Consider the following 6,099-nt stretch of genomic DNA (forward strand, 5'->3'; position numbering starts at 1 on the left):
GCCAAAGGGACGGAGACCTCCTTCTTCACAGGGCCTCCATCCTGTGTCTTCACCAGCTTACACTCCAATGCAGGCCATGGGCATTTTGAAATGTATGACTAATTGCATTTCCTCCCTTGTTTTCGGTATCAGGAAGTTCTCCCACCTATTTATAACAAATCATCACCGTTGTACGGGATTCTACAGCCTGGATTTCTACCATCCACTTTCCTTTATTGCATTTCCCTTCCTCCTAACCTGTTTTATTTATAAGTTTTGAAATCACTTTAAGTTCCCTTGAAAATGAAGCAACAAACAAAATCTAAAAGGAAAGCAGCCTTGGTTAATTATTAACAGATGGTTTAAAGCAGAGTGTATATTTTTACTTAATAAAATGCCTCACAATTCACTGTATTGCAGTGAACTGGAATGCATGCTACACTTGCTTTATTTCTCTTGGATTTTTGAATTGTCTGGAATAAAGCCCCAAGTGAAACAACATGCTTCTATGAAAATTCTGCAACTTTTGGACAGAACTTTTTTTTAACATCCCTACAGCAAACCTAGGTGCATTGACTAGAGTTGGTCAGATGGAGGCCTGGTTAAATAATTTGTGAACCCACTGCGAAATAAAAATGCAGCTTCACTTGCTGAAGACATTAAGAATTTTGTGCCCCCACCCCAGGGAGTTCTCTGTGACTGGAGGGCTCCTGTGCCCAAGTTGACCTTGTTCTTAGGAAGGTTCAAGTCGGATTTTTGGTGGAGTTTAATTTTCCTTTTTCAGTACAAGTTATGGAAAGTGAATCTCGAGAGGACTATTTTACAATGTGAGTTTGCAGATGGGTGTGATAGTTTTCAATGGCTCAGTTTCCCCCACGTGGAGCTGAAGGCAGGACGTTCGCCCACGTCTGTGAGAGTGCGGCCACTGGATTGCAGAGCGGCTACCATTGCTCTGTTCATGAAGAACTGCTGCTGGTGACACAGGGAACTCGATGCCAGGGTCTTCGAGCATCAGGGAAACTAGGAGAACATCACACATTGTGAAAACATGGCAGCACGACATTAATTCCATTTGTGAATTTAGCACAGTCATTTAAACGGTTGGATAGAAATGTCATCATCTGTGAAAGGAGGGGAGGCCTAGCCTGCTTATAAAATCCAGCTCCCAAGGGCTTCTTGGTGGTGCTGGTGAAGGAGAGGAGATTGGGGTGGGGGGAGGGCATGCAGTTTCCCGAAGCCCACAAGGACCCTGCCCTTTCACACAGAGACAGGGAGTGCCAGGAGCTCTGGTCAATAAGTAGAGAGAGGACCCAACACGTGCTGCTTCTGCGTGGAGCCATTGACCGCATCTGTGAGCTCCTTACTCCCCTTTTTGCCCTGATATGCTAGACTCTGGGTCATGTGTGGAGATAGCAAAGCTGCAAGGTGAACCAGCTCTCATCACGGCCTAGAAGGAGGCAGCCTGAGCCACTGCCAGATGTTGATCGGCCGCTGAATGATAAAACAAACCACCAAAACCTTTCTATCTTGAACTGCTGTGATTTGGAGGTTCACTGGGGAATTTTTGGTTTGCACTGAACAGCCTGGTGGATTAGCTTTCTAGGGCTGCTGTAACAAATGACCACAGATTGGGTGACTTAAAACAACATATATTTATTATCTCACGGCTGTGAAGGCCAGAAGTCCCTCCAGGTGTGCGGGGACTGGTCCCTTCTTAGGGACTCAGCGGGAGAATCTGTCCCAAGCTTTGCTCCCAGCTTCCAGGGGCTCTAGGAACCCTCGACATCCTTTGGCTTGTAGACATAGCTCTCCGACCTCTCCCTCCCTCCCCTCATGGGCTTTCCTCTCTACGTCTCTATGTCTCCAGTCTCCCTCTCCTTTCTCCTGTACAAACACTAGTCATTGCCTTTAGAGTCCACCCCAGTCCTCTAGGATGATCTGTTCTTGAGATCCTTCATGTGATTACATCTGCAAAGACTATTTCCAAATAAGGGCACAGTCACAAACACCAGGCATTCGTACATGAACGTACATATGAAGGGGCCACTCTTCAACCCATGCCCTTAGCTCGTCATGACTGATCCAGGCCTATCCCCTGAACTACCTCAGTTACCTCTTAAGTCTTTTCAGACTTGGGATTGAAAAAGAAACTCTCATCTATGAGGTCGAAAGCCAGTGGGCCAAAGCTATTAGGGAGATGTATTATTTATAGAATTTGGAGGAAAAAAGAGCTAAATTGGTGTAGGGGCAGGAAGGAGCTGCTCATCTTACATACTCCAAGGACAAGATTCTAATTGGCATTTGGTTGGAGACCTGGGTCTAAGTGCCAAGTGGGAGGGGCTGGGTTCTTTTTTTTTTTTTTTTTTTTTTTTGAGACAGAGTCTCACTCTGTAACCCAGGTTGAGGGCTGAAGTGCAATGGCACAATCTCGGCTCACTGCAACCTCCGGGGAGGAGCTGGGTTCTTAAGCGCGTTTTTGAATTCTTATGGTCCTTGGAAAACCCTAGAAAAAGGTACAAAAAAGAGTCAAGTCTTCTACCAGTCCCTCCCGTTCCAGGAATGACTGATGTCCTGACTTAACCTGACATTATTGGGTGAAGAATTGTGATCTTTCTTATTCCAAAAATCTTTTATTCTAAGGAGTGTTAGGGGCTGGTTAAATACATTTGCCCAAAAAAGTATAATAATAATATATGAAAGAATCTACAAAAAAGAAAACTCCTGCAAATAAAAAGTGATGATAGGAAGATTGTAGAATACAAGATTGCAATATACATAAGTCAATGGCAACTTACTCAAAAGCTACACCAATCAAGCCAGTGTGATATTGGCTAAAGAAGGAACAAATAGATCAATGGCACAGAATAGAAAGCCCGGAAACGGACTTACACAAATAGAATCAACTGACCTCTGACCAAGAAGCAAAACCAATACAGTAGAGAACAGATAGTCTTTTCAACAAACGGTGCTGGAACAACTGGACATTCACATGCAAGAGAGAAAAAAAAAAAAAAAAGAAAGATCTTACACCCTTTAAACATATTAACTCAAATACATCAGAAACCTAAATGTAAAACGAAAATCTATAAAATTCCTAGAAGAGACAGAGGAGGAAATCTAGATTGACCTGAAGTATGGCAATGACTTTTAAAATATACCACCAAAGGCAAGATCTATAAAAAAAAATTAATAAGCCAGACTTCATTAAAATTTAAAACTTCTGCTATGTGGCAGATAATATCATGAGAATTAGGAGTAGTTTTTAATTTTGTTTTCTCGTTGTTCAGATAGAGAGCTGGTGTCCAGAATATGCAAAGAACTTTTTTTTTTTTTTTTTTTTTTTGAGACAGAGTCTCGCTCTGTCGCCCAGGCTGGAGAGCAGTGGCCAGATCTCAGCTCACTGCAAGCTCCACCTCCCGGGTTCCCGCCATTCTCCTGCCTCGGCATCCCGAGTAGCTGGGACCACAGGCGCCGCCACCTCGCCCGGGTAGTTTTTTGTATTTTTTTGTATTTTTAGTAGAGACGGGGTTTCACCGTGTTAGCCAGGTTGGTCTCGATCTCTGACCTTGTGATCCGCCCGTCTCCGCCTCCCAGAGTGCTGGGATTACAGGCTTGAACCACTGCCCCCGGCCGCAAAGAACTTTTAACAGTGAACAATGAGAAAACACAATTTATTTTTAAATGTGCAAGAGATCTCCTCACTACACAGGACACGCAGAGGGCAAAGCAACACCTGAAAAGATGCTCCCCGTCATTGCTCCACGTCATACGTCATTACTCCGCGTCATACGTCGTTGCTCCGCATCATACGTCATTGCTTACGTCATACGTCATTGCTCTACGTCATATGTCATCGGAGAAGAACACGTTAAACAGCCATTAGCTTCATGAGCCGCTACAGACCCATTAGCATGAGCAAAATACAGAACGCGGACAGCGGCAGGTGCTGGTGAGGGTGTGGAGCAGCAGGAACACCCGTCCACTGCTGGTGGGAGATCAAAATGGCGCAGCCGCTTTGGAAGACAATTAGGCAGTTTCTCATAAAACTAAACACCCTCTCACCATATGATCCAACGATTGCAGTCCTTGGCACTTACCTAAATAAGCTGAACACTTGTTTCCACCCAAAATCCTGTGTGAACATGCTCGTGGCAGCTTTATTCATCATTGCCAGAACCTGGAAGCAACCAAGAGGCCTTTCAAGGGATAAAGGGATAAACTGCGGCCCATCCAGACAATGGGATATTCTTCCGGCTGAAAAAAGGAATGAACTCTCAAGCCGTGAAGAAACATGGAGAAAACATAAATGCATGTCACTAAGTGAAGGATGGCTGCATACTATCTGATCCCAGCTAAAGAACATTCTGGAAAAAGTACAGCTATGGAGACAGTAACAAGATCAGTGGTTAGCCGGGCTCGGTGGCTCACACCTGTAATCCCAGCACTTTGGGAAGCTGAGGCAGATGGATCACCTGAGAGGTCAGAAGTTCGAGACCAGGGCCGGGCGCGGCAGCTCACGCCTGTAATCCCAGCACTTTGGGAGGCGGAGGCAGGCGGATCACAAGGTCGGTAGATCAAGACCATCCTGGTTAACATGGTGAAACCCTGTCTCTATTAAAAATACAAAAAATTAGCCGGGCGCCATGGCGGCGCCTGTAGTCCCAGCTACTCGGGAGGCTGAGGCAGGAGAATGGCGTGAACCCGGGAGGTGGAGCTTGCAGTGAGCAGAGATCGTGCCACTGCACTCCAGCCTGGGCAAGAGCGAGACTCCGTCTCAAAAAAAATAATAATAATAAAATAAAATAATAAAGATCAGTGGTTGCCAGGGGTTGGGGGGAAGGGAGGGATGATGAGGAGGAGCACGGGGTTTTTAGGGCAGTGATGTGTAGGGCACGTTGTATGATGTTACCGTAATGGATCCATATTATTCTACATTTGCCAAAACCACAGAATGAGCAACCCCAAGAGTGAGCTGTGGACTCTGGGGGGTGATGCCGTGTTCTGTTGGTTCATTGATTGTAACGTAAGCACCACCAAGCTGGGGACATTGGTAGTGGTGGAGGCTGTACGTGTGCAGGGGCAGGGGTTAAGTGAGCTCTCTGTTACATTGAGCTTTCTGCTCCATTATTCTGTGAACTTAAAACTACTCTAAAAATAAACCTATTAAATTGTTAAGAATTAGTAAGAATTTAGTGCCCATTACTCTTAAGAATGTGGTGTCATTGAAATAACGGCTTTTATTATAAATCATAAAATACACAGGCAAAGAAGCAGGCATTGCCTTGTGCAGAGCAGCCCCTTCTGGGTGAAGTTCATCTGGATAGCTGCTTTCTAGGATCTCATTTTTATGTCTTATTTCCCCTAATCATAGGTTTTATGCCTCCAGATAAATCATTTTCCATCTTCTTCTGTCTTGGCTTAAGTGCCAAATGTGGACCCAAATGTCATTTTCTCCGTTTCTCAATTTCCCTTCCTCTTGGAAATATGATGGGCAGGCATTCTCCCACACGGTCAGGTTTCCTGCCTGGAAAGGTTACCCTCAGGCTCGGGACGTTTGAGCCCTGCATACATAATCACTTGTAAACAAGTACTCTGCGGATAATTGCCCGAAAGCTGAACCAAGCCCTGGACAGCCATGGCTCTCATTGCAATTTGTGCCCCTGGTTTTTCAATTTGAAAGAGCTTGTCAGATTTTCTGACATTCACACCAGTGCCTCCTGGTTTCTGCTGTGGATACATTTTCATTATCCTTAATTGGTGTTAAGTACCAGCGCCCTGCCAATGATGCCCGTCACCGTGCCGGTCCGGTGTAAGTATCATTAGCTCTCCTGTTTACCCTCCCGATATGGAGTAAGTTAGAAACATTACAGGAAGTGGGCTAAAAGCACAGAAAACATATTTGCATTGTGTCAAATTGCCAGGCTTTGCACAAGCTAACAATTTATTTTCTCCCCCTAACTGTGAATGGTACACATTTTGTGGCCTACACTGCAATTTTTGTTTAAAAGGCATTATTGCCTACAATCTCAGTTCATTTGCTGCTAGTCTGTAAATGGCCATCTTTCGTATCAAAAATTTCAGTCTAAGTACTGATCGGCAGGTTAATATTATAGAAAGTAC

At 44.8% G+C, this 6,099-nt stretch overlaps 1 long non-coding RNA gene across 1 annotated transcript; it reads right to left on the reverse strand.

Moving 5' to 3' along the window:
• Positions 1-509: 509 nt before the first annotated feature.
• Positions 510-4,941, reverse strand: LOC139356144 (uncharacterized). The gene is made up of 3 exons (XR_011607549.1): positions 4,889-4,941; positions 4,077-4,590; positions 510-999 (listed from the first exon to the last, which is right to left on the reverse strand). It is a non-coding gene; the product is annotated as an uncharacterized lncRNA (long non-coding RNA).
• Between the last annotated feature and the right edge of the window lie 1,158 nt (positions 4,942-6,099).

The sequence above is a fragment of the Macaca nemestrina genome, chromosome 9 (assembly GCF_043159975.1).
Source record: "Macaca nemestrina isolate mMacNem1 chromosome 9, mMacNem.hap1, whole genome shotgun sequence".
NCBI classification, from domain to species: domain Eukaryota; kingdom Metazoa; phylum Chordata; class Mammalia; order Primates; family Cercopithecidae; genus Macaca; species Macaca nemestrina.